The sequence below is a fragment of the Panthera onca genome, chromosome B1 (genome assembly GCF_046562875.1).
Source record: "Panthera onca isolate mPanOnc1 chromosome B1, mPanOnc1 haplotype 2, whole genome shotgun sequence".
In the NCBI taxonomy this organism is placed as follows: domain Eukaryota; kingdom Metazoa; phylum Chordata; class Mammalia; order Carnivora; family Felidae; genus Panthera; species Panthera onca.
This window is the reverse complement of record NC_138342.1, coordinates 141361418-141389194: the sequence shown is the minus strand read 5'-3', so window position 1 is coordinate 141389194 and position 27777 is coordinate 141361418. Positions and strand designations below refer to the sequence as shown.

Genomic DNA, 27777 nt, shown 5'->3' with positions numbered 1-27777 from the left:
CATTGCTTTTCAAGCTTTGCTGCACTGGGGAGACATATTCTGAAATATTCTGCCAAAAAAGCAGCAGGGTGCAATGCTTTCAGTGCCTCTTGGTGGAAATTTTGATAAGTGTTATCTTCTTGTGTGTGTTATTTGGCAGATTAAAAAGACTTTGATGGTACTCTCTTATTGCCCTAGGTGATCATTTATTGATTTATCCCAACAAATACTTTTTCATCGCCTACTATGTGCCAGGCATTGTTCTCTAACTATCAGTGAATTTGGCAATGAGTTTTTATAGGGAAGAAAGACAACCAAAGATACTACAGATTATTTTCATTCCAATGCTATAGTTTTTAATTTCATGTAACTGACAAAGGTGACTGTATTTCTAAAATAAATCTCTTCATTTAATGTTCAAACATTTTCATCATGTTATGTGTACTGAGATCACTTATTTATTCTCTGCAATCATGGGCTGAGATATTCACTTTTAAAACACTATCTGATAAAAAAAAGTCAATTTTGAGAGTTGTTCCTTGTCATAGGATAATAGCGGTTTTGTTTTTCTTATCTGAATCTTTAGCTACGGGTCAGGATGAGATCATCACCTCTACTCAGCCCCTCCAGCATACATTTCAGTGATAGAGCAAATTTTCAAAATCACTTCCATTTTCACTATAAATTTAAATAAAAGTAAAAGGCATATTCTTTGCAGTGAAATATTTCTGGTGAATGATTCAATGTCTGTCTTCCTGGGCCACAGGGTCCCTTGTGAGGGCCACTGCTCTCCTGGTTCAGACCAAACTGTGACCATCCATGCATATCTTCTAGTCCAAGCCTATGAGGGCTTATGAAATATCATTTATCTAAAATCTGAGCACGACTTTCTACAGGCTCTCTCGGGGCTAGAATATTCAGTCTTGTGCTCTACTGCCTGTATGAACTTGGATACTTGAATGAGTGGACTCACCTCCTTTTGTAAAAAGGGGATCACAACCACTTTACAGTGTTGTCTTAAAAATGCCATAAGCTTCTTAGTATAAAGTGCTGAGCACACTGTCCAGCACATAGAAAGTATACATAGAAAATTTTAGTATTATAGAATATATTAGCCTTTTTAATAATTAATTTTAAGCAAATCTCTTTCTTCATCCACACAAACTGAACATTCCTATTCTTGATAAAAACTGCTTTCCAGGGGTGTCTGGGTTAAGTGTCTGACTCTTGACTTTGGCTCAGGTCATGATCTCACAGTCATGAGATCAAGCCCCTCATTGGGTTCCGCGCTGGGAGTGGAGCCAGCTTGGGAATCTCTCACTCCCTTTCTCACACTCAAAAAATAAAAATAAAATAAAAATAAATTGCTTTCTAAATCCCTCTTTCTTCTTTTCCCTTATTTTGCTCCACATTGCATGTTTAGAGATGATATTTGGTTAAGTAGTCCATATGTCAGACCACAGTGTAAGACCTAAGAAGCCTGCTAAAACAGAAAGCTGAATGCTGGGACAGAACCAAATGGCTGGCCCAGTTCTGGGAATTTTAATTCAAGGAGTTTTTAAAGTGTGTCTGAGTTGTTTATTCCCACACAACATTTGCTAGGCTGCAATCTAGACACTTTGCATACTCTCTAGTTTAATTCTCCCAACCTCTTGTGAGGTACATTTTATTACATATATCTTACAGATAAAAACAAAGAATGAAACCTCGGAGTCTTGGAGAGGTTAGTGGCTTTTTAAAGAACTTACGTTTAATCAGTGGTTGAACCAAGATTCGAATACAGGACATTTTGGGTTGAAGCCCCAGATAAATGTTGCCCTATTAAAACAGAGCAGAGAAGTTCAGATATTTTGACAACACTATCACAAACCTGATGAATTTATTCTTGTTCATTGAATTTTTAAAAAGTATTATCCTGTTCAAGACTAGTGAGAATCAAGGACAAACAATAATAAAGAGAAATGTATCTAGGCATTTCAATTGCCATGGAAGCTCTTTGATTTGAATGAATTATGGCTCAGGAAAAACACAATTTGTCAGAGATCATCTGGGGATGAATTAGTTTGGAAGGGGTTAGATGCTAGTAGATAGATTCAGTCCACTGAGCCATTCATTTAGAGTCTGAGACAGTTTTTACTGGGTTGGTCAAAAGGCTATGTGACTCTTGCCAAGGTTGACTTAAATCCTCTACTTACCATCTCGAAAGTGTTCCAGAGTTAATTTAAAAAATAGCATCCATACCTTTAAACTAGAAAACAATATATGTTTATTGTAGAAAGCTCCTAAAAGAAATATACAGAGAAGCATTTTTCAAAGTTGTATCTAAATCATGCTGTTCAGAGATATTTCCTTCTAATTTGTTTCAGTGCCTGTGTAACTTGTACAAATTCAAGTCATTATATACTTTTTCCATATAACCACTATAACACATACATTTTCAATATCATTCAAAGATTCTTTGATATAGCAGGTCTTAGTTTATCTTATAATAATATTGTTTTTCTCATTTTATACACATTCTAATTAATACTTATTGCAGACAATTTAGAAAACCCTAAAATGCAAATAAAAATTACCAGTAATCATACCATCCCAAGATAATCATAGCTAATTTCTTCCCTTAGAGATTTCCCCATGTGTGTGTGTGTGTGTGTGTGTGTGTGTGTGTGTGTATATATATATATATATATATATATATATATATATATATATGTTTTATTTGTAATAATAGCTCATTTATGGACTGTGTCCTATGTACCAAAAGCTATTCTAACAACTTTCAGTCCTTAGGGCATCCCTATGACATGAATATAATTATAATATCCATTTGCTTGGAAAAAACTGAGGCACATTAGGTTAAAAAACTTTCATAAGTTTACATACCTAATAACGACAGAGGTGGGATCTGAACCCAGGAAATCTGCTCCATGGATTATACTCTTATTTCTAATATGATACTGCCTGTCTCAATTTCATAATTGATTATACGGAATAATTTAGAGACAAGCCTTAAAAACTTAGCACCACTATATTTCATTTAATCTGAGATATCATTTATTCTGTTACACCATTATTTTACATATGACTAAGGAAGAAAAAAGGCTATCAATTTTTGTTGTAAGATGCCATTGATTATAACATACATTTCAATTTCAGAGATGTTAAGATGTGGAAAAAATGCCTTTAAGAAAATATAAAAACCCATGTGACGAATATTTTCTGTCACCAAAAAAGCACCATTAAAAAGCATCCTTTACGGGTGCCCTACATGGCTCAGCCAGTTGAGCATCTGACTCCTGATTTTGGCTCAGGTCATGGTCCCAGGATTGTGGGATCATTATTTAGTTATAAATAAGTAAAAATCAAAATAAATAAATGCATTCTAAAAAAAAAAAGTACCATATAGCATTGCATCATATACATATACTCCAATTTGTTACTCAATCCCTTAGTTTTTACCTATGTTTTCCCAGCTAAAAATAATGCTGTAATTGTGAATAATACTCTGATTGTGGATCTAAATATTTTTGCACATCTCCTGTCAGTTCCTTAGAATACGTTTTTGGTTGTATAATTTTTTGTCAAACGTGTCAATATTTTACTATTTTCATATTGTGAATTTTGGGTAGGAGATTTTACTAGTTATCATTCTCATCTTCAACATATATACACTCACTTTATCTTACTCTTATGGTGGGATTTTCCTTTCATTTGAACATTTTCTTCTCCTGATAAGCTCAAGTGGTCTCCGCAAAGCCTTAAAATGAATGCATTCTAGAGTTTACACTGGAGGCTAATGAAGAAATATCTTAAATAAATTTTAAAAAGTATATAGTCTAGGCTACATTTGTTAAGAAAGAAAAAAAGGTCAGTTAATTGAAATCCCAGGCCCAGTTTTCATACTTTATCATGGCGTACATGCTTTCTTTCTTTCTTTTTTTTAATGTACACTTTCTTTGTTTTAGAGAGAGAGCACACACGAGTGGGAGAGAGAGAATCTTAAGCAGGCTTTACATTCAGTGTAGAGCCCAACTCCAGGCTCAATCACACAACCCTGGGATCATGACCTGAGCCCAAATCAAGAGTCAGACACCAAACCGACTGAGCCACCCAGGTGCTCCTATTAACCTTTATTTTAGAAGCCAGTTCATTTGCTGAACACTTTGAATTGGTCTAGACTCTGTTTTGTGCTTTGCTATTGCATATTTGGGGACAGCTTAAGTTATCTCCTTTGACTTAGAAGGACTCAACTTCCAACAACTGTGTCTTCTGCAGATCTCGTTGGAACTTGGCTTTAGACTTTCACAGGCATGTCTAGAGTAGGTCTTATTAGGGCATGATCCTTACTTCTAAGGTGTGGTGTTTCTGATGTTCCATCCATGTAGTGTCTGTTAACAAACTCTGTCCATACTGCTGGGACCAAACTCTGGTTGTTCAATGGAGCGGCGATTTCTGTAGCATGGCTTCACATCTTGTAAGTCTCTTCTACTCTAAAACACAAAACAACCAATATCTCCTCTGCCCTGTGTGGCCTCACCCTACATAGACAGCCCAGCTTCCAGCCATGGACTGACAGAAGACCCATTGCTTCAACATGGACTTCATGGCTCCTTTTACACAGTCCCCATGTCTAATTTCTGCAGATCTTAGTCATTTCACTGACTTTAAATTCTATTCTCTGCCTCCTCAGCTCATGCTCTGCTAGGACTCCAGCTCTTTGTTGCTGTGACAGGAAATTGTCTCCAGGCAGAAAGTGGGGGGCAATAGTGGAGTTGCCTTGTGAGTTTCACTTCTTTCTGGGATTTCAGTCTTGTAACGTCTGTTGTTTGCTCTCTGAAACAGTGACTGCATATATTTTGTCCAGTTTTATAGTTGCTTACCATAAGAGATCTAATTCAGTACCAATTAGTCCGTCATGAATGGACATTTTCTGCAAAGGCTAATTTTACACCTCTTCTCAAATGTACTCGTATTTCTCTAGGAGACACAGGAGGACAGGATGAGGAGTAACTTATGTAAATTCACAGTCAGACTATTTTTAAGCAGATTTGTTAGTACCATGAGTTAGTGTCAGGGAATGTAGAAAAAGAATAGATAGGTATCCACAGTGACAAAGTCTTTTATGACCTAAATGTGCATCCCTTAGAGACCTGTCATGGTAAGTCTTAGTTCAGAGCCACTCATTCTGTTCACTTACTTCCTTGATGTTACAATCCTCACCACACCATCCTATAGCAACTGACTACTAACCTTTGTTTAATTATCTCCAGTGACAGGGAACTCAGTGCCTTGTGAAGCAGCCAGAATTCCTTTTTTTTTAAAAAAAAAGGTTTATTTATTTATTTTGAGAGAGAGAGAGCACGTGAGCAGAGGCAGGGGTGAGAGAGAGGTGAGAGACAATCCCAAGTGGGCCCTGATGCGGGGCTCAATCTCATGAACCATGAGATCATGACCTGAGCTGAAATCAAGAGTCAAAGGCTTAACTGGCTGAGCACCCAGGTGCCCCTAACTCAGCTTCTCCTATCTTTGGATGGTGAAATTTAAAGCCAGATATTGTTTCATTTTTTTGAGCTGAACTCTGTCTCCTAAAGCCATCCCTCCGGTATCTTAGTTTTATTGGCTACCAATGACCACTAAGACTCATCTTTCATGACAGTTCTTCAAATATTAGCAGACAAGGAGACTGTTCCTACTGAATCTGCTGCTCTCTGTGGTTGGTTGGGAAATTGGTCCCAGGCAGAATATGAAGACAACTGTGGATTTTCTTCTTTCCGGAATTATAGACTTATATTGTCTGTTGTTTGTTTCCTGAAAACAGTTATTTTGTATATTTCTTCAAGTTTTATAGTTGCTTACTGTAGGAAGTCTAATTGAGTATCAGTTACTATATCATATGGGGTTAACATGCTTTACAAAGTCTAATTTTGCATTTTGAGAACTTAAGGTTTGAGAGCTTAAGGTTTGAGACTTAAGCGGTGGTCTCAAACCTTGGAATCATGCCAGTGTCAGTGAGGCTTTATTAACTTAATAAGTGCTCTTCAAATCTCTAGGAAGTAGGTGTAATTTTATCCTCATTTTACATAGGAGGAATCTGAGGCACAGAGAGGTTACGAAACTTGCTTAATGTTACACAGCCAGAAAATGAACATTTCTGGACTATATAGACTGAGAAGTAATGTGCATTCATTGCAGATTTCTTTTTATTATCTCTTTTGCTGAGTGAAAGTCTGATTACTTTCTGGCCTTTTGATAGCTCTGGGAAGCTTGTATCTGATATCTCTTACTCGTCATTATTAAAAACATAAAATTACAAAATCATTTCATTCCAAACTACTCGTAGAGAATAGAACTGATTACAATTTGAAATCAGAAACCACTTTTGGGGATTATAAACCTCTGTACTGGGAATGCCCAGTCCAAAGAGCCACTAGTTTTTGTCTGTTTTGTTCACTGCTACACCCTCACAGTTAGAAAGAGCAGCTGGAAAGAAATGTACCCTTCATACATATTTGCTGAATAAAATTTTATATTGTTCAATTTCATTGACAATAGGACCACATTTTCAACCTTCTATTATTAAAAATCTATGTTTATCTTGCAATTACAAAGGATAACTGTATTCCAAATTTTTCACTGCAAGAATACTTTCTAAGACTCGTGATTTTTTGCCTTGTGTCAGGCTCCATGCAGGGCATAGAGTCTGCTTAATAGTCTGTCTGCCTCTGCCCCTCCCCCCATTCACATGCATGCTTGTGCTATAAATAAATAAGATAAAGCTAGTGACTATTTCTGGTTTTTTTATTTACTTCTTTTTATACATACATCTTTTGCCTTACACAAATGTTACCTCTCATGTTACAAGGTGTCAATAACAAGGTTTGGTTTGATGATAACTTGATATTGGTAGAGTATTAGAGAACTCTCATTGCTTTGACATAAAGTAATACAGATGCAGAGATGGGCATATTTGGGTGCAGCATGTTTACAAGGAAGACACTTCCCTTAACGAATTAGTCTCTTGGATAGTTCTGGATTACAAAGATGAAGAGTACATTATTAAAATTATTTATGTATTTTTTTAACTAAAGAACTATTGCACTTTCTCCTATATGCCATATCTTTTCACTTCACTTTTCATATATTATCATTGTTCTATGGAGCTTGCTGGTGTGACTTCCTCATGAAATCTAATTTTCATAGCATGAAATGCCAAAGGCTTCATTCCCCAGGGATTAAAGGTACCCAGTATATTTCATGCAGTCACTAAAGGGAAAGCTTTGAAATATGGTCACATGGTGACCTTTTGTACTTGAGAAAATTGGCCAAACAAGCCTGGGCCTGACAGAGAAGAATGGCAAGTAAGATGAACAGTGTGCCTTTGTGCATTTATCCCGTAAGAGTGGGGAATCTTGCAAAAATATACATACACAGCAATTCTCAGATTCTGGACCACCAGTTCTGGAAGCTATCTTTTTATTAAAGATAGCTTTTCTTTTTCTTCTTCTTCTTCTTTTTTAGAACAGCTTAATTAGGGTATAATTAGTATACAGAAAACTGCACACATTCAAAGTACGCAACCTGAGTTGTCTGGACACAAGTGGGATACTGAAACCATTACCAAAGTCAAGGTACTAAACATACTGTTAGTAGCTTTTCTTTAACTTTTTGTCTTGGTGGGAGGAATGTTCTTTGGTTAGTCATTAGTAAGGAGTAGTGGGGTTGTAAATGGCCAAAGAGCAAGCAAAAGCTGCTTAGTCAATAAGAAAACAACATAAAAGAAGAGATGTTTCTGCTTAACAGCAGAGGCCTCTCACAAGACCGTTTAGATAAAATTTTTCTCACTCAAGAAACAAAATATCTGTTGTGGAAAATTATATACAACTTTATGCCCTTTTATTGTGTAAAGTAAATAAGAAGATATGCCAAAGGAACAGACATTAATGAAAACTCTCAACTATAACTGGCCTCATTGGAATAAACAATTTGTGCAGAAAATAAAATAAAATAAAAGCAACAGCAATCACCTGTCTTAGGACAAATGGCTGGAGGCAATCTTCTTCACAATGGAAGCCTTTGTCAGCTAGCATTCTTTATTATTCTTTTCCACCTTGCACTCATTTTGTAGAAGTTGCGTAAAGATAGCAGGTAGAGTGTCCAGGGTTTATGCTGAAGGATTGGATGAACTTTGAACCCTCCTTGGCTCCTCTCTCTCCACCTCACGCCAAGGAAATCCCAGGGGGTTTTACTCAGATCCGGTCACTTCTCAGCATCACCATTGCCATGACAGGGCACATCACCATTTCTCATCCGGGTTCTGTGCTAGCCTCCTTCAAGATCTCTCTGTTTCCATTCTTTGTACAATCTATATTTTTTCTTTCCAAAGTTTTGTTTAAATTCAAGTTAATTAACATATAGTGTAGTTGGTTTCAGGAGTAGAATTTAGTGATTCATCACTTACATATGACACCCAGTGCTCATCACAACCAATGCCCATCACCCATTTAGCCCACCTCTCTACCCACCTCCCCCCAGTGATCCCCAGTTTGTTCTACAATCTATACTCAGTGCATCGGTTGGAATGCCCTTGGATAAGTAAAACAAACCACATCACTCCTCTGCTCAAACTCTGTAGTGGTTCTGCTTCACCTAGAGTAAAACACGGAGTCCACAGGAGGGCACACAAAGTCCCAGCCCAGGGGATCTGGTCTTGGTTATTTCTCTGATCTCATTTCCTACTCTCTCTTCTACAATTATTCCACACCAACCCCATGGCCTTCTTGCTTCTTGACCTTATCAGGTATCTTTCTACCTCAAGGTCTTTACTCTAGCTGTCCTTTTTGCCTGAAATGCTCTTTTCCCAGATGCCCACCCAGTAGATACCTTCTGAAGGTCAAATCTTTGCTCCAATCTCATCTTCTCACTGAGGCCTTCCCTTCCACCCTAGTTAATATTGCAACCTAGTCCTCCTACCCTGCATTTCCTGTACCCCAACTCCTTTTTCAAGTAGGTATCACCTTTTACCATACTATATACTCTTTATTATATTTACTGCTGTCGTTAATCTCTGCCCTGTAACTTCTTCTTCCCCCCAACCAAACATAAGCTTCATAAAGGACAGAGAATTTGTCCGCTTTATTACCTGATATATGCTAAGGACCTAGAACTATACTTGGCACATAATAAGGTCTCAATAAATGTTTGTTGAATGAGTGAATAAAAGTTATGTGGTTCTCTGAATAAATTGAATTCTATGGCTGCTATTTAAAGTTTCTTATCAAACTTTAACATTATTTTAAATTAGTTTTTTTGAATAAGCAATACAAACACATGACACACAATTTAGAAGGCACAAAGAATATATAATAAAATTAAGTCTCCTTCACACCTCTCCACAGATCATCTTTTGAGAGGAAACAAATTACTAGTTTTTTTTTTTTAATACGTCTTTTCAAAGGTATTCTATACATTTAGAAGTCTATAGGCATTTGTAACCTTTTATGTTAACATAAATGGTAACATTTTATTTATCTTGCTTTTGGTATCTTGGTGATTATGTTATTATAATACACAGATGAACTCTCTTGCTCTTTAAAAAGAATTTTAATGTTTATTTTTGAGAGAGATACATACAGAACATGAGCAGGGGAGGGGAAGAGAGAGAGAGGGAGACACAAATCTGAAGCAGGCTCCAGGCTCTGAGCTGTCAGCACAGAGCCCCACGTGGGGCTTGAACACACAAACTGGGAGATCATGACCTGAGCCGAAGTCAGACGCTTAACTGACTGAGCCACCCAAGAGTCCCTCTCTTGCTCCTTTTAACAACTACATCGCATTTCATTTATTTATGTACAATTGGGTAGACACTGTTTGCTCTTACATATAATCATTGCAATGACTGTCATGTGCCTGTGTCAGCATAACTGCCAGATAGAGTTCTAGAGAAGGAATTGCTGGATCAAAGAACATGTGCATTTTAATTTTGAAATATACTGCCAAATACTCCTCCCTGGAAATGTTACCAGTGAACGCTTTCTCCAACAATGTATGAGGATTTGTATACTATTCTTCATGCTGTGTTATGAAAGATTTTTGTCCTTAATTAATTGTATTTCAAATCAATATGGCTAATAGTAAAAAAATAAAAACACTACAATAGTACAGAATGTATAAAGTGGTCGATGAAAGCGCTCAAGTCTTTCAGAGTCTTCCTTTACAGGCTCCAAAGATATTCATGGTTCACAGCATTTTGCATATATTTTCAATACATACATAAGAATTATATACAAATGTATAAAATTCTTTTGTACACAAGTGTAAATACAATATAATAATGCTCTATGACTTATTCATTTGACAACATATCATGGGTAACATTACAGTTAATACATATAATGCTGCTTTATTTTTTTTTAATGATTACACAGTAGAATATGTACCATGGTTTAGTCTGTACAGATGGAAGTTTAACACATTTTCATTTATTTATTTATTCATTTATTTTAAAATATTTATTTTGAGAGAGAGAGAGAGAGAGAGAGAGCCTGTGTGTGCCATGCACATGCTTGCATATGGGGGAGGAGAACAGAGCAAGGAAGAGAGATAATCCCAAACAGGCTCCATGCTGAGCATGCAGCCCAACATGGGACTCGAGGTGAGGCTCCATCTCACAGTTGTGAGATCACAACCTGAGACCTGAGCCAATATCAAGAGTCCGACGCTTAATCAGCTGAGCCAAACAGACACCCCTGAAGTTTAGCACATTTTAAGGATTTTAAGTGCAAACGGTGCTGCAAAGGATGGCTTTGTGGATGCATCTTTAATTTGTTGTTTGTTAATGCAAATACATTTTTAACAGTCAAGAGATATGTGTATCTAAAATTTTGATAGTTCTTTCCAAGTTACTCTCTAAAAAGTTGGAATGCTATTCTTTAAATTAGAGATCTTGCTTCTCTACTTACTGTTGTCCTTTACCACTATTACGTGTGTGCAGAATCAGCATTTGTTCAACTGATGTGGAATGGTGTGTGTTCTAATGGGATGTGACACTGGGAAAGGAAACAACTTTTCCACTGCCAGTGGGGATCCTCCCCAATTCTGAGACTTCTGCAGAATGCCATGTATAGCAAACTCAGTATATTTCAGATCTCTGGAGAGGCCTGCATTGCAACTGGCTGCCTAGAAGGAGGCAATGCTACTGAAGTTAATAGAGAACTTTGTTGCTGGTAAAATTTTGTACACATAGGTTGCCATCCTACTAAAAATGTTTCCCATATGTGTCCTCAATTCTTCATTGTGACTAAGAGTTGCTATTACAGCAAATGAATTGTCATGAATTTTGCATTATTGTGATCATCCTTAAACATCTTTGCATGCTGCCTAAACTCGGGAGACACAATTATTTACATATATTTTCAATCTATTTAAAAAGGATATATACATGGTAATCCAACAGCTCATTTATTCTGTGGTCTTGATAGGAAAGCTGGCCAAACATAATGCAATAGTTTGCTAGTTGATTGCAAGTATACAATGGAGTGAACTACAAAATAAATTACTTCTTATAAAGATTTAAAGGTTGGCAGGAACGAAATCCAGAGAAGTTGTTGTTGTTATTTTGTTTTCCCCGAGGTAAGCAAACTATTTATTGAGTGTTTGTGCCCAACCTATTTTATCTGTCAAATGATTTCCCTTTGTTTACTTTGGAAATTGTTTTCTTCCATCAGTTTATAAGGAATAGCTAGCTATTTAAAGCACCCTACTTTGTAGATTCTAGACTCTAAGGCATTGCTCGTGACAACATAACAGGGCAGTTAGTTATTTCAATACCAGGCCAGAGAATGGAGAACAGAAGCAATTATAAAGTATAGTCACCTTGTTATGCTAGAGATCGGGCAGCAATGGAATAGAGCTAGCCGGAAGACATGCATATCTGGCATTCTGGTAAGACCCAAAGTTCCAGCAAAGACAGGGGTCAAGATCAAATAAGGTGAAGCAGGAGGACCTATGGCTTAAGTCTAAGGCAGTGCTTCCCAAGTTTGAATGATCATAGAATTGTATGATGATGTTTGTGAATAAACAGATTCCAATATCTCACTTTGAGACTCCAATTGAGAAGTCAGCGGCAGTGGGAGGGGCAAGAGGAGTCTACATTTTCACAAATGATCCTACTGCAGATAGTTTACCTACTGCATGTTGAGACACAGTCAACTACTGGAAAGTTGTCTCAGTCTAGGGGTCAGAGATTTAACCATTACATCACTGGTAGGCAGGGTTGCTGTGCTCCACTTCTACGCAGAAGGTGTTTCTTCCATTTTGTTGAATTTGCCTGATGGTGTGAATTATCCTTGCACATGAATCTGAGCTCTCATGGAGAGATAGACAGAGATCTTAGGAGAGTGCACATCTTACACTAGACAAAAGTTGTGTCAAATTAATAGTTTTATTTTAGTTGTGCTATTGTCCTTCGACATTTGTGACCTGGAGTCGGATCTTACCTTTGACAGCTTGTGTAGTGTTCACTTTTACTCAGTTTTTCCTGTTTAAGAAGTTATTTTGCCTTTACATTTAAATTCTTCCTGCCCAAGGGGTCCCTGGGTGGCTCAGGGGGTTAAGCAGCTGGCTCTTGACTTCAGCTCAGGTCACAATCTCATGGTTTGTGAGTTCAAGCTCCATGTCTGGCTCTGTGCTGACAGCTCAGGACTTGCTTGGGATTTTCTCTCACTTTCTCTCTCTGCCCCTCCCCTGCTTGCATACTCTGTCTCTGCCTCTTTCTCTTTCAAAATAAATAAATAAATAAACTTTAAAAATAAATAAGAATACATAAAAATAAAATAAATTTAATAAATTATTCCCACCCAAGCCTCCATTTGAACAGTTTCTGTATGTTTTCCTTTTTTTTCATTCTCTTCCCCATGAAAGTTCATTTTCCTAATAGGAATTGTGAATGATTTTAAATCAGACAATCTAAAGAATTACTGGTTTCCATGGGCTTATGATTGGCCTTAATCAGGGCGTCTAAACTCAAATGCATCAAAAATTGTGGGGAAGAGTGTATGCGGAGAACAGGGGTGTGAATCAAAAGGGAGTCACTTCAAATTGACAAGTGTACCACCTGCCTAAAAACATCAAAAATTCAAAACAAAGCACTGTGTTGTCAAAACAGAACAGGTTTTCAGACCAAATTCTGACGTCTGGCCTCTCGTCTATGCCCTTGACTTAAAGACTTATATTGGTCAACGTGTAGGTCCTATCTCAGTTGGTTATGACTTCATGTTGATACGATATAAGTGACACTACAATAAAATGTTGTATGCACATTAGAGCACAGTATGATACAACAGAAATTTGGGGGATATATTGGGAAGAGCAAGAATAAGGAGGTGGGGAATAAAGAGAAAGAGAGAGAATATGCAAACTGTGTCAAACACCTACTGCCTACATGAACTTGAGTAAGCTACAAAGCCTCTCTGAGCCTGTTTCATGTATAAACTGGGGATAAGATATCTGTCTCAGGAGACTGTCTTAAGGTTTAAGTGAGATAATACTTGTTAAACTTTATACACTGCTTGATACATAGTAGGCACTAAATAAATAGAGTCCTTTAATTGATTTATATGACAGAATTTGCTGAGAATATTCTGAAGAAGATGGGATTTCTCTAGAACTAATACATATATACTTGGTGATATGATATATGATGTGGACCCATCTCCAAGGCTAAGCTGGAAATATTGGATGGAGATTGCTCATAGCTGAGAACAAGGCAAACTACATTCTCTGGCCACTAAATTCAAAGTCACACTCCTACTGTTCTTTGTTTTTCTTTTTTCTTTTCCCATTCCCCCTCACTTCTAGCCAAATCCAGTAATGGTACCTAGTCCTTTTCTTGAGTTTTCTGGATGGCAATCCCCTCCAGAGGTTATGAAGTGAACCATTGCTCTTGGTTTGGGAATAGGGTAGGTGGAAGAAGTCAATCTCTATAAGATGACAAACAGCAGGCTTCAAGGAGGGCTTAGCCGGGCACCTTAGACCCTCTCTTATGCCCACACAGAAGAGCCAGGGTCAGCTTTTTCTGGGAGAACAGAGCTTGAGTTCCTCAGCTTTGGAAGACTCCTGCAGCCTTGGAGCGGCTGCATAGCCAAATAAGGAGTGGCCTGAATCATTCGTCTTCCACCAACGTCCCATTACTTCTCTCCCTCAGACGAGCATTGTGAAAACGGGGGTCACCAACAAGAGGGTGAAGAGAACTCTGGGGAAGAGATAGTTACTCAACTGTGATAGGATTATCTGAACTTGATTATCTGTAGGAGATAAGGTTTTAAATTATAAATGAGGGAAAATTTGTTGGGTTGGATTGGACATACTGAAACGGGGAGAATAAGTGTTTTGGTCTGGGCAGGGGTGTGGGGATGGAGTAACGCATGCAGTTTTAAAAACTTAGCAAGCTTCAAGCAGCACATATCTGACGTTTTACTGTTTAATTCATACATGACATGCATATTCTCTAGCAATTCCCCATTACATTTTTGTGTTTACCCTGGTCTCTCTCCTGTTTATTGTCCTAATGTCTTTACAAATGCATGCAGGTTAAAGCGAGGGGACCACAGTGTGGGACTGGTCTATGGTACTCATTTCTGCTTGGAACTGCCAATTTCTATGGTTATCACATCAGCAACCTTGGCTTGATTAAGCTGAGAGTCAAAAATATTGGCTGAGTACCTAATGTGAGTCAAATACTGTACCACACTAATTTTTGCGTTTCTTCATTCAAGAATAATATTTATTGAAAGCCTGTTTTGTTCCAGATACTCTTCTAGGTGCTGGGAACACATCTTTGAACCAAACAAAGCCCCCATTCTTATAAAGTTTACACTCCAGTAGAGGAAAGCAGACCACACCTCCCCCACCCCCCAAAAAAACACCACCCCAAAACTTGCTATATTCTATGTCAGAAGATGTGATCCAGTGGGGGAGGTAGCATTTGAGCAAGGACCAGAAACAAACATTAGATGAAGCCATGTAAATATCCACATAAATATGCAAGGTAGAGGTAACAGTTCTACAATGGCTTTGAGACAGAAGAGTACCCAGTGTGTTTGAGAAACAGCGAGACCTATGTGGCTGGAGATGAAATAGTGGTGACACCAAAGTAGATATCAGAGGGATCCTCAGGGAGCAATCACTGAAGGCCCTAGCAAGGGTTTTGGATTTTATTTTGCTGAAATGGAAAGGCACTGGAGGGTTTGAATATACAACTGGCATTTTAAAAAGATCATTGCTACTGTGTGTGGAAAATGTTGATTTCGCTGACTATGCTATGATTAATACATTACCATTTTGTTTGCATGTAGGATGATAATGTACAAAATCAACCCATAGACTTTGTTTTCATGTTTACAAGGCAAAGTGTGTTTCAATTATTATTCCATGGTATGATATGCCTCTTATGAAGATATGCCTTTTAAGAGGCAGCACTTGGATTTTCTGTTGTGGTGGTTGTTGTAAGGGTGTCTCTAGTTTGTCTGTAAAGTAGTTTATCCTACTTCAAAAGTTGTCATGATACTGAAATCTGGAACCTACCCCTCTGTTCCACCCTTTCATTCTTAACATCTCATAAATACCGTAGCAGACCACAGTCTGTCTGCCAGAATTAGGAAGTGGTGGTAGGTATCTTAGCTCAGTAGGTTCTAGTTTAAAGTACGATGACTTAAGGGGTGCCTGTGTAGCTCAGTCGGTGAAACATCCGAGTTCAGCTCAGGTCATGATCTTGTGGTTTCTGGGTTCGAGCCCCCATTGGGCTTTGTGCAGACAGCTGGAGCCTGGAGCCTGCTTCAGATTCTGTGTCTCCCTCTCTCTCTCTGCCTCTCCCCCACTTGTGCTCTGTCTCTCTCTTTCTCTCTCTCAAAAATAAATAAATGCTAAATTTTTTTTAAAGTATTATGACTTTAAAAAATTGTATGTATAAAAACTGGTATGTTTTTCAAGTCTTATTAAGAAGATTTGCATAATGTCAAAGTGACTAATAAATGAACAAGGCACCTTGTTTCTGCATAATTATAAATTAAAGTACCCCACAGATGAGCAAAATCAGATAGTTTAGGAAAAAAGAAAATAAACTTTAAAAGAAACAATCTTTTAAGAACACTGTAAGAAATAAATTACATTCAAGAGAGAGTGAGGGTCAAAGGCAAAGAGGAATACGTAAGCCAAGAAAAGGACTTCCAGGAGACAACAAGAAACCACTTTTAGACCATTTTTTTTTAAATGTCTTGGTGATCCTCATTAAATACTCTTTATTTTTAGAATAAGCTGAAATTTTCCTGGAAACTGTCATGAAATGGCTAAAAAATAGGATAATATATTCACCATACAAACTAAGAAGGCCTTAGAGAAAGACAATATGATGTTTTTCCCCCATAGCTGAGTTTCTTGGTGAATTAGGCTCAATGTCTACAAGAAATTATTACTGAAAAATGAGATAATACCCAAATATTAAATAGAATATATTGTCACTGAAGACAAACTTCCATATTTTATTCTTCCCTATAAAACAATAAATTATACCCATTTTGTCAGTAATGAACTTAATAGCAAGCTAAAATTTAATTAAAAATGAGGGAATTAAGTCAATATATTTTATTCAGGGAACACTAAACTAGAAATATTAACTTCCCCACTTCAAGAGGTAAAAAGTTTCGATATTCTGATTGATGCCTTTTTAAAAAATGCACAACTTTTAGTGGTTTATACTGTTGCACACTATTTTTGACCCTTTCCATTAATAAGTCAAAATATTTTATAATGAATAATTTTTATACATTTCCCCCAAATACAATAGATATATTAGTTTGTCCATACAGTTATATTTATTTGTTTTAAAAATATGAAACTATATCTGGAATGACTTGCTACTATTGTGCTCCAAGGTGGTAGAGTGATTCCAAACCCCCAAATAACTGGGTTGGTAGGGCTAACTGAAAAGAAATCCTTGTGCAAATCAAGTAGATGGAAACCCAGGAACATATGTGGCCTCACGCGTTTGGTTTAACCTTTTTAATTATAATTTTCATCTATGGAAAGGAGGTTACAGAAAGAATAAATGAAATACTATCTACAAACATCTAGTATAGTAGGTGCTACATACAATTTGCATTCCTTTACTATCCAATGAATCAATTAAGGGATATCATGATGGTAGTTATATATAAAATATAAGAAATGGCCCCTGATTGGTAAATTTGCCCTATTTCATGAATTCAAAGCAACAGGAAATTGAATCACTATTTCCTGAACTATAATCTTGCAGCTGACATGACATAATTTTTAGCTCCAAGCACAGGCTCATTGGGAGTAAATGGCTTGTTTTGGTACCTTCAGCTTTTTAATTGTGCCCTCATTTTCTTGTTCTGTTGTTCTTTCTCTTGTTTGCTTTTTGAGCAACATATAGATTCACACAATCCTAGAGTATGAAAGACTCTTAGATTAGAACATGAGAAACCGTTGTTTTGATGTAGTAATTCCTTTGACAACATGCCTAATAGGTGGTCATTCATCCTCTACTTGCATACTTTTAACAAAAGTGAGTTGAAACCTGTCTCAACACACTTATGTAGAGAAGTAATTGTTTTCTCAGACTCCCTTGCAGCTGGGTGTTTACTACTTACTAAGTTTATTCCAATGGAATGTGAGCAAAAGTGATACACACCGTTTCAAATCAGAGATTTAAACTACAGAAGCATCCATCCTCCACATAATCTCTATGAACCAGAATGTGGGGATATGCCCTCATTGCAGCTTCAGTCAGGCAAACAAACAAACAACAACGAGAAAATGAGAAACCTCCAAACAGTATTGAAGAAACCTGGCTCCAGAATGACAATCACCCTCTGTCTAGAACACTAACTGTGGATTGTTGTATAATAAAAAAATAAACTCCTGTCTTCTTTACACAGTTGAATTAACATTGAGTCTCTGATATATTATTATTAGGAATATTCTGTTATTACCCTAACTCATGCAAGAGACACTTCACTTTTTCTATTCTCTGGAAAAGGTTGCTTAAGATTGGATTTATCTATTTCTTGAATATTTCATAGAACTTGCTTATAAAATCATTCAAACTGATGTTTAGAGTTATCCATCATATTCTCTAAAGTTTTAAAATCATTCCTACATAACTAGAAAGTAGTTATGTCCCTCTTTTTACTCTTGATGTTGTTTAGTTGTTTAACTTTTTCCTTTCCCATTCTTACCAGTTATAATTTTAAATTATCTTTGTCATTTCAAAGGAACAACTTAGGCTTTATTGATTCTTTATTTAATTGTTTTTTAATTTAATGTATATTTATTTTTAACAGAGAGAGAGAGAGAGAGAGAGAGAAGGGGAGGGGCAGAGAGAGAGGGAGACACAGAATTCAAAGCAGGCTCCAGGCTCTGAGCTGTCAGCACAAAGCCCAATGCTGGGCTCAAACTCCCAAACCATGAGATCATAGACGAAGTCAGACACTTAACCGACTGAGCCACCCAGGTGCCCTGAATTGTTTTGTAATTTAATTCAGGCTCTTAAATTTATTATTGTATTCTTATTTGGGGGTGGGTTAATTCTATCCCTTTTATTCTAAGTTATTAAGTGAGAAACTTAACTAATTTTTAACTAGAAAGCCATAAATTACATACAAGTATGTGTTTAAGTTTCAAAATATAGAAATGAAGCAGTTGGGGTGCCTGAGTGGCTCAGTTGGTTTAAGTGCATGACTCTTGATTTCAGCTCAGGTCATGATCTCACAGTTCGAGGGTTCGAGCCCCGTGTTGGGCTCTGTGAAGACAGTGTAGAGCCTGCTTGGGATTCTCTCTCTCTTTCTCTCTCTGCCCCTACCCCCACTCTAAATAAATACATAAATATTCTTTAAAAAAAGAAATGAAGCAGTCATTTAAAGGAATTAGTATCAATTACTGAGAAGGACATATTAAAATCTCCTATTCTGATAATAAATTTGTCAGTTTCTCCTTAAGGTTCAATTCCCTTCTCCCCTTTTTTTTATTTTATGTAATTTGAAGCCATGTTGTTTGGTGCATATAAAATATATATATATATACACACATATATATATACGTATATATACGTATACATATATATATATATATATACATTTACTATATTTGATCTGTTTTGACTTATTGCTGTCTCCTTTTATTTATTCTAGATTTTCCATGTTTGTTTCTTTTTCTTCTTGCCTTTTCTTGGATTAAATTTTATTTTGCTTTTGTTCTGTTTTCCCTTCTTACTGGTTTGAAAACTGAACACTCTGTTATCCTAAAAGTTTTAACATGCATATTAAATACAACAAAGTTTAAAAGACTTTCTAAATGTTCTAACATCAACTGCTATTTCATATAGTCAATGTTTATTCATATTTCAATATGTTTACCATTTTCTGTAGAGGCCGCTTTTAGGCAATAGGCTTGAGCAATGGAAACGATCAAGGTAAAAGAGCCCACAGCTACCACCAAGCTGAATGCAAATAGGCTCATTAAGCAATCCGCTTTGAAATAGCCATAGGCTTTAACTAACTAATGTGCTACTTACAACCTGGCACAGTTACCAAAAACTGGAAAATTCCATAGTTCCCATATTCCTTCACTCCATGCTATAACTGTTACCCCTCACCCCCACCTTGTGGCAGTCTCTGCTTTGCTGTTCTGCCCGCAGCTCCCTTGTGGTGTATTCAGTAAACTTCTATCTCCCTTGTTCTGTATCAGGTGAATTCTTTCAGCCCTGGCACTATTGGTCTCTACCCAGGTTGCCCCACATTTAATGGCCCCCCATCCTATCAGGAGACCCCCACATTTTCTTTGTTTATTTGTCTTTTTCACATTTTACTTATTCCTTCTGGAATCATATTCTTTATCCCGAAACATTTCCTTTTATGCTGCAAAAAGCGTTATTGTTTCCATTTGGTTCATGGCTTGAGAGAGGGCTCCAGGGTGGTTAAAAAGCTGTCTAGTGGCTGCAGGGAGAGGCTCAGGCACAAGCCTTGGCACGAGAGGGATGCTAGAGGGGTCCCTCCAGGCCAGGAGGCTTCAGAAGCTCCTAATTGTGCTTGAGGGGGAGCTATTTGAAGAAATACTCCCCCAGCCCAGCCTGGAGGGCCAGCCAGCCTGCAGTTAGTCAGATGGTCACCATCCTCTGGGTGACTTTTACCTCCTTATCAGGAAATGGCTCTCCAGGAAGTCACACAGATGGGGGCTTGCGTGGGCAGAACCCAGGTGCATGCAGATCCAAAAGGACTAGGGTCAGGCTCTTCTCTAGAACCAGGGCAGTTCTCATGGCATCCAGGGTTTTACCCCACTCAGTTTGGGATGGGTTCTGCACTGAGGAGGACGCCCCCCCCCCCCCCCACACACACACACACACTGGGTTGGGCATCTTCAAGAGACTCAGTGCCCTCCCGCTTCTCTTCAGCCAGCTCGTGGAAGAAATGGCCCATGCCCTCCAGAGCCACATGGTTTGGGTCAAAGTAGAAGCCCAGAGAGGAGTAAGTGCAGGAGGCTTGCAGATACATGTTGACCAGGCAGTTGATCATGGCCTCCACATCAGTGGAATAATTCTGATGAATCTAGGAGCTCATGAGTGATCAGTAATAAGAAGCTAAGCTTAAAATAGGGTGTTGGCTGGTCCCAGAAGCAGAGGGTCACAACTGGAAAAAAGGTTGGACCGTGATTAGAGGTTGGTGGAAGGGGCAGGCATCCTTGGGTCTGTCCTGTCCAAACACTGTCAAAGCAAGAGACAGATCTGCAGGACCGCTGTGCACACTACTATCCTGAAACATATTTTTATTTTATTTATCTTTTTCCTGAAACATATTTTTAAAAAGTTTAGTGGAAGTATCTTAATTGTAAGTTGTCATTTCTTTAACTGAAAAGGTATAATTTCATTCCTTTTTGAAAGGTAGTTTTGCTGTGTATAAACTTCTAAATGGTGAGTTATTACCTATCAGCATCTTGAAAATATAATTCTAAATTGTGTTGTTGTTACTGAGAAATCAGATGTCAGTTTCATACTCCTTCCTATGAAAGTAATTTCTCTTTTCTCTTGAGTTGACTTTAAGATTTTGTTTCTTTGTTATGTGTAGTAATACTGGGATATAATATTTTAAAAAATGTTCTGCTGAGAGTTCATTTGGTTTACTGAATCTATGTCTTGGAATGTTTTGTCAGTTCTGGATTTTTCTCAACCATTATCTCTTCAAATATTTGCTCTACTCTGCCCTCCCATGGAGCTCCAATTTAATGAAGGCCAGTTGCACCCCCTTATTCTCCATATCTCATCCATGTAGAGATTGCTAACACCATTTCTCCCTCCGTTTCTCTCCTAGCTAAGGAAACCCAGCTTTAGAGATAGGCAAGAAGTTTCTGAGCAAAGATAAAGGCAAAGGTTTGTTAGCTGGAATCTCCTCATCTTTGTTGGATGTATACACTCTTTAGCAGATACTTCCTTTTTTCTTATCTTTTCTTCTCTTCTCTTGTCTTGTCTTTTCTTCTCTTCAGATGCTTCCTTCTCTTCTTCTCTCCTCTTTCCTCTCCTCTCCTCTTCTCTTTTATTTTCTTTTTCTTTCTAAGTAGGTTTCATGTCCAGTGTGGGGCTTGAACTCAAAACCCTGAGATCAAGTGTTGCATACTCTACCTACTGAGCCAGCTAGGCACCCAGATGCTTCCTTTTCTTGATGGCTGTTTCCAAATTTGCCAATGATGAAGTTTAGGCAATCAGTGCAAATACTTTTATATCTATTCTACTTTATTCTATTAATTCCCTTGCTGTCATATTTTTAGCTACTCTTAGTCCATTTTTGCCCAATTTTGATGGTTTCTGTACTCCTAGTTAAACAAGGTTCTTTGGCTTTCTTTGCTTGCTCAGATTAAATTCGCCCAGAAGACTCAGCAAATTAGACACCAGAGTACCTTTGAATAACAGGGTATCATCTCCTTTGTGTGTTATTAAGTTAGGTTCCTAGATCTTTGTATGTTGTAACCATGTGCAACTATGTATTGATTAAAGTTAAAAAAAATGTTTAAGAAAGTTCTAGAGAATTAGGAATAATGATTTGACATGTATAAAGAGTTCTATTTTTAATGGTCTTTGGTGGGGGGATGGCATATATATTTGAAAGAGAATGCATGTGTGAGTGGGGGAAGGGCAGAGAGAGGGAGGATGGTATATTTAATATATCCCTACTTTCTTAAAGGACAATAAAGTTGGATTCTCTACTTTGTTTTGGCAACTTTTGAAGGTAGTAACCCGTACTATATGAGGGGACAAGACCAAATGAGTTAGCAGGACTTTAGTTTAATTAGGACAAACAGGCACTGAAGGAAAGGAGGCCTGTGCCTTTTGAATAGATTCCCTATTATTGGCTAATGAGGGCCATGAAAATGCACATTTATTCACTAGTTTTGGCATCTTAAATTTTAACCTATAATTTTATTATCAATTAATTATAAATTTTTACTGGTTTTATAGGCCAACAATGCCATCTTTTTTTAATTTTTACTTATTTTACAATGAGTGAAGTTAAACATCATTTACAGACCATTACTGTGGTATTTCAAGGTACAAGAAACATGCTGGATGCATACTTTAGAAACCGCTATTTGAATACCTGCTATTCATCATTGACTTACGGGTTCTTTTAGGTGCAGAAGTTAGTAGAAGGAACAACTCAATGTAAAAATCACGGAATGCTTCATGAAGGAGATAGTAACATGAAAGATGAAGATTTATCATCTGTATACTTGGTTCAGCGTTCTGATGCACCTGACATTGATTCACTAGTAAGTAGGGTCGGGATTTTTTACCAGAGCTGTTGGTGTGACCTTTGTTCAGAATGGGAAAGAGACTATAGTGAAAAATTTGATGCAGGAAGTAATCATATGTGAGCAAGAAATCTACAGCCAGCAAGTCAGCAAGCTGGGTCTGACAAGTTCCAGATAATCTGTTAAGTCTTAAGTAGCCCTGACCATGAGCTCCATTTGTTTAAAGGAGTCAGCCTAAGGAATTAAGTCTGGCCAAGGAGGATGGAGTTTCTCTGGGTTGTGCATTTGCTTCAATGTCATCAGAAAGACTAGCAAAGTGGAGTAGATGGGAAGGAGTTTACTCTGTCAACAGACAAGTCCTTTCTGCTCAGCCAGCAGAGCTCTTGTAGGAACAGGGTGAGAAGATTTTCAATTTGGAAACTGTACTTCTCTTGTCCCTTTGATATATATAGAAAATAGCTCAAATCAGAGTGAAATGTTATTCTTGAAGTGGCTAGTCAGAATACTCAGAAACACTCAGATTTGGGGCATGACTGCATGTTAATTTAAGGGAGTAGGGCCTTGGGAACCATTACTTAGAATTCTCTTTATGTCTCTTGTGCCTCTGGAGTTTCTATTGCATGTAAGATGAAGGGTGTTTGAATACAGTGCTTGATCTTCTGATTACAGTTACCCTGCCCGGCAGTATTCTTCCTTCCAAAGGCAAGGGAGGCAGCAGGGCAGGAAAAGAGAACTTTCCCAGGTAGACATAGGCAGGTAGAACCACACAATTGGAAATAAACCACACTTTGAACATTTGCCATCAAGGTATGATAGCAAATAGAAAAAGAAGTGCAAGCAAAACATCATTTTCTATGCTTAAGGGAACTTAGGCCATAAGACAGTGTTAGAGGTAACTATAAACTTTATACACCTTTCCATCCTTGTGGGTTTTTTGACAGCCCTGGTTAAAAACTTTTTGTTCAGCTTTTATCAGCTTTTATCAAGGAGGGAGATTGAACTTGTTGGCCAAGGCAATATTTTAGTCAAGTTTCTGACATCCACAATGATAACAGGTAAGCAACTTCCTTTATGGAATTTTCCCTTGCACATGCCTTATTCTTCTGTGTGTGTTATTCTTGTAGGCATCACCATCGTGTATGATTCATACATTAAAATGCTGATGGAAGGAAATTTGGTCAAGGAAATGATTTTCTTTTTTTGTATAATGAGAAAAACAATAATATATTCTAGTTTTTTTTTTCAGTTGGTATATTGCACTCTTCATGATTCTACTCCATTAAGTTTTATCTCTCTCTCCTTTTCATTCCAGTAAACTTTTCTTTATCTGCTCCTACTTATCCTGTTATCTCTTTTCTGCCTCTGTCCTCCTAAGTACTACTTTTATTTATTTAGATTTAGTTTTCCTCTCTTCTTTAAAACTCTATCTTAGGAACCACCATGGGAGTCTGTGTTGCTATTATTGACCTACTGACATTGTTCTTGATCAAAAGTCTGAATTGTAGTTTCAATTACATTGTTGAAGATTTACCTACTAATTGACCTGGGATGTGAATTTATGCTTCAGCTGAAAGGCCTAAATATGGCAGGTGAAAAGCCTCTAATGGAGAGGGAAAAAAGCAAACAAAACAACATGGAATTCTTACTTGTTCATTTCTAGAGCAGTGTAGGCAAGATATGTAAATAATGGAGCTATTTATATCAGCTGTCACTCTGCTTTCCCTGAGAAGTAACTCTGCAGCTTTAAACAATTCTGCTTGGCATCTGTTTGGATGGGTGATAACTGTAAAACATTTTCAGTGTCAAGAACTATACATTTTAATGTCAATTTTCATTTTAATGGAGTCGGAAGCTTTGAGAACAGTTCTGATGGATAGAAATCTTCAATCAGCCCTGAATCCGCTGTTACATTAAACAGTTAAACAGAAAACAACAGTTTTGTCTCAGCAAATACGTAATCATATGCACAACCAATTTGTAATTGAGAGTGAAACAAGAAAAATAACTTTAATGTTTTGGAACTGATTGGATGTATTTCCCACTGGATATAGAATTCTTTCCTGAATTTAAAAATGCAAACATTTGGAGTATTTAATACAAGTATGCTGTTGTTTTGCCAAATATTTGTTAAAACATTTATTTTGCTTTTCTGGAAAAACATCCTCTGCTCTAGGGTATGTGATCCTTTCCAAAGTTTCTTTTCTTTCAGTAAACGTTTTTATTGAGCTCATGGATCCTATGCTTGAGAACATATGTTTTTACAGTTTTAAAACTGATTCATTTCCTTTTTCTCATCTTTTATATGTTTGACTGTATTTAAAAATCCAAATCACATTAAGCTAGCTCACTGAATATGTATTTAGAGATAATGAATATAAAAATCAGATACTTAATTCTTTTCTTTGGCGGACTATATTTAAAAACTTTGTAAATAATTTTTGTTTTCTTTTGTTTCCATTATACAATTCCATGTTAGAAAAATTGATATGCTTTGTAAATCATTTGGTTTTCTTTTGTTTCCATTCCGCAGTTATGTATTCTGAAAAATTGATACAATGCCCCCACGAGAAAAAGCTCTCTTTTTCTTATCAGGACCAGGAATCCTGGTTTAATTCATTTTTCAACATGCATAATACAAAAAAGAACCATTCTGTCACTTTGAAAGTTATGCTGTGGAGTCAATGTTATGTCTTGAGAAACACACAATCTTTAGTGCACAGAATACATATAAAATGGTAGTCCTGTAAAACTGTATAGTAAGATTCCATCCCTAGCTTCTTCAGCTGGGCATCATTTTATTTCTCTGGGTCGCATTTTCCTCACTGGTAAAACTTGAAGCCATATTTGCCTTAATTTGCAGAATTTTGAATATAAGATGAGGTAATCAGTGATAAGTGCTTTGCAGTACATGGCTCTTTCCTAATGCAGGACTCAGGATTGTCTTTGACTTTGCAGATCTCCACACAGTAGCCCTCCTGTGACATGCAAAACTCATGTGAAAATAAAAGCTGTCTGGTAACCCAGACACAAAAGCGTTTATACTAGCTTTCATACTCACCTGCTAGTAATGCTAGCAGTTTATTTCACCTTGCTGTTTGTCAGTGGATTCAAATGTACTGTCAAGATTAGAAGATTGACTCATCTTACAGTACCACTGTGAGGCATAACCAATAAAAAAGAATTTCTCATTTAGCAAAATCACAAAAGACATCGTAAATGCTATGAAACAGTGTTATAATTCCACCTCCCCAGCATGACCTCTGGCATTAATGTATTCATGAATCCAAATAACGCACTGACTTTAGTACAGAGTAAGCAAATGTAATTTTCCTGCCCATTTTTCCCATCAAAGTGCTCTTACTTCCTGAAATGGTTCATCAGATTTTTCAGAATTGATGACAATCAGTCACATCTTCATTGTACATGTGTAAACTCTATTGCTTAACATTTTCATAAACCCAGAGAATTCACAAACATGTCATCCCTAATTACTCACTGCTGTAGGAACGAAAATAGAAGGCAAAACACAAGGGAAATGGTGTTTGGAGAACATTCTTGGAAATGACCTCTGATCATGGGGAGGTAAACAGAATCTTGCATTGTCAAACTACTTGAAATACCTCGCTTATGGTATATCATACAATAACATGAGGTAATTAGAAGCCTTAAGAGATGCGCAGGTCTACACTATAAATCTCCTAAAGGGCTAGGTGAGAAGTGGTTTTATTCATACTCTTACTGGAGTTGTTGGACGTATTGGAATCGCGGTGAAGTGCTTTATTCCTATCCCGCATCCACCTTGAAGTGGAGCTCAGCAACTTGTCTCATCCTCTTCCCCCTGCCCCTGGCCAAAGTGGATACAATTTCACCACTCATTAGCAAGCTAAATATATTTTACTTAAGGTTTCATGGGGGAGTTGGGGAGAATAATTCAGACAATGAGAACAGCACAGGCAAAGGAGAAATATAAGTATTCAGGGAACTGAATGGAAGCCAGTGTGACTGGGGCATGGCAAGTTAAAAGCATGGTGTGAGATGACGGTCAGGTAAAGGCCTGTCTTGGCAGGTCCTTGCAGGCCAGTTTGAGGATTTGGGTCTTTAAGTCCTTTGAAGGTTTTTAAACTGGGACAGGGCATAGAGAAAAGGGATGTTTATATTTTGCTGCAACAGCTCTGAATAGAATTAGAGAATGAATTGAAGCGAGGAGCAGAGGGCATGTAGGGATGGACAAATAGTTAGAAAGCCCTGAAGACATCCACTTTCAACATAATGGGACCTTGCACCTGAGTGGTGGCAGCTGAGATGGAGGAAAAGGAATACTTATGAGTGTTAACTGGGTTTGGGAAGAAATGGCAGAAGGGAGGTTTTAGAGATCCCTGATAGGCTTGAGGCTCGCATAACAGGTTGAAAGAAGGTGGCACCTTTAACTGAGATAGAGATACTGGAAGTAGATAAGATTTGGGAAGGAGGCCAGGATCTCTTGTTTCATATGCTGATCTGGAGATGCATTTGAGGAATATATATGGAGATTGGCTCTATGAGCCTGGAGTTCACAGAAGAGGTCTAAGTTAGACATAAAAGTTTGGATCATTTCCATATAGTTGGTTTGCCGTTAACTTTTTTTTTTTAATTTTATTTTTAAGTAATCTCTACACCCAATGTGGGGCTTGAACTCACAATCCTGAGATCAAGAGTCACATGCTGTTCCCACTGAGCCAGCAAAGTGCCCCATTGTTATTACCTTAAAAAAATAGATTTCTTGAAATAGACTTAATATACTGTATAATTCACCCATCTGAAGTGTGCAAATAATCCCATGATTTTGAATGTATTACAAATATGTGCAGCCACCACCACAGTCTATTTTAAAACATTTTCATATTTCCAAAAGGAAAATTTGCATGCTTTAACTGTCACAGCAGCCTTTCCTCAGTCCCAAGCCCTAAGCAACCATGAATCTACTCCAATGGATTTCCCTGTTCTGGACGT

General features: G+C 37.4%; 1 pseudogene; it reads right to left on the bottom strand.

The window, feature by feature from the left end:
- LOC132692972 (large ribosomal subunit protein eL8 pseudogene) overlaps nucleotides 1-20561 on the bottom strand; it is a 96407-nt pseudogene extending 75846 nt beyond the window's left edge.
- Between the last annotated feature and the right edge of the window lie 7216 nt (nucleotides 20562-27777).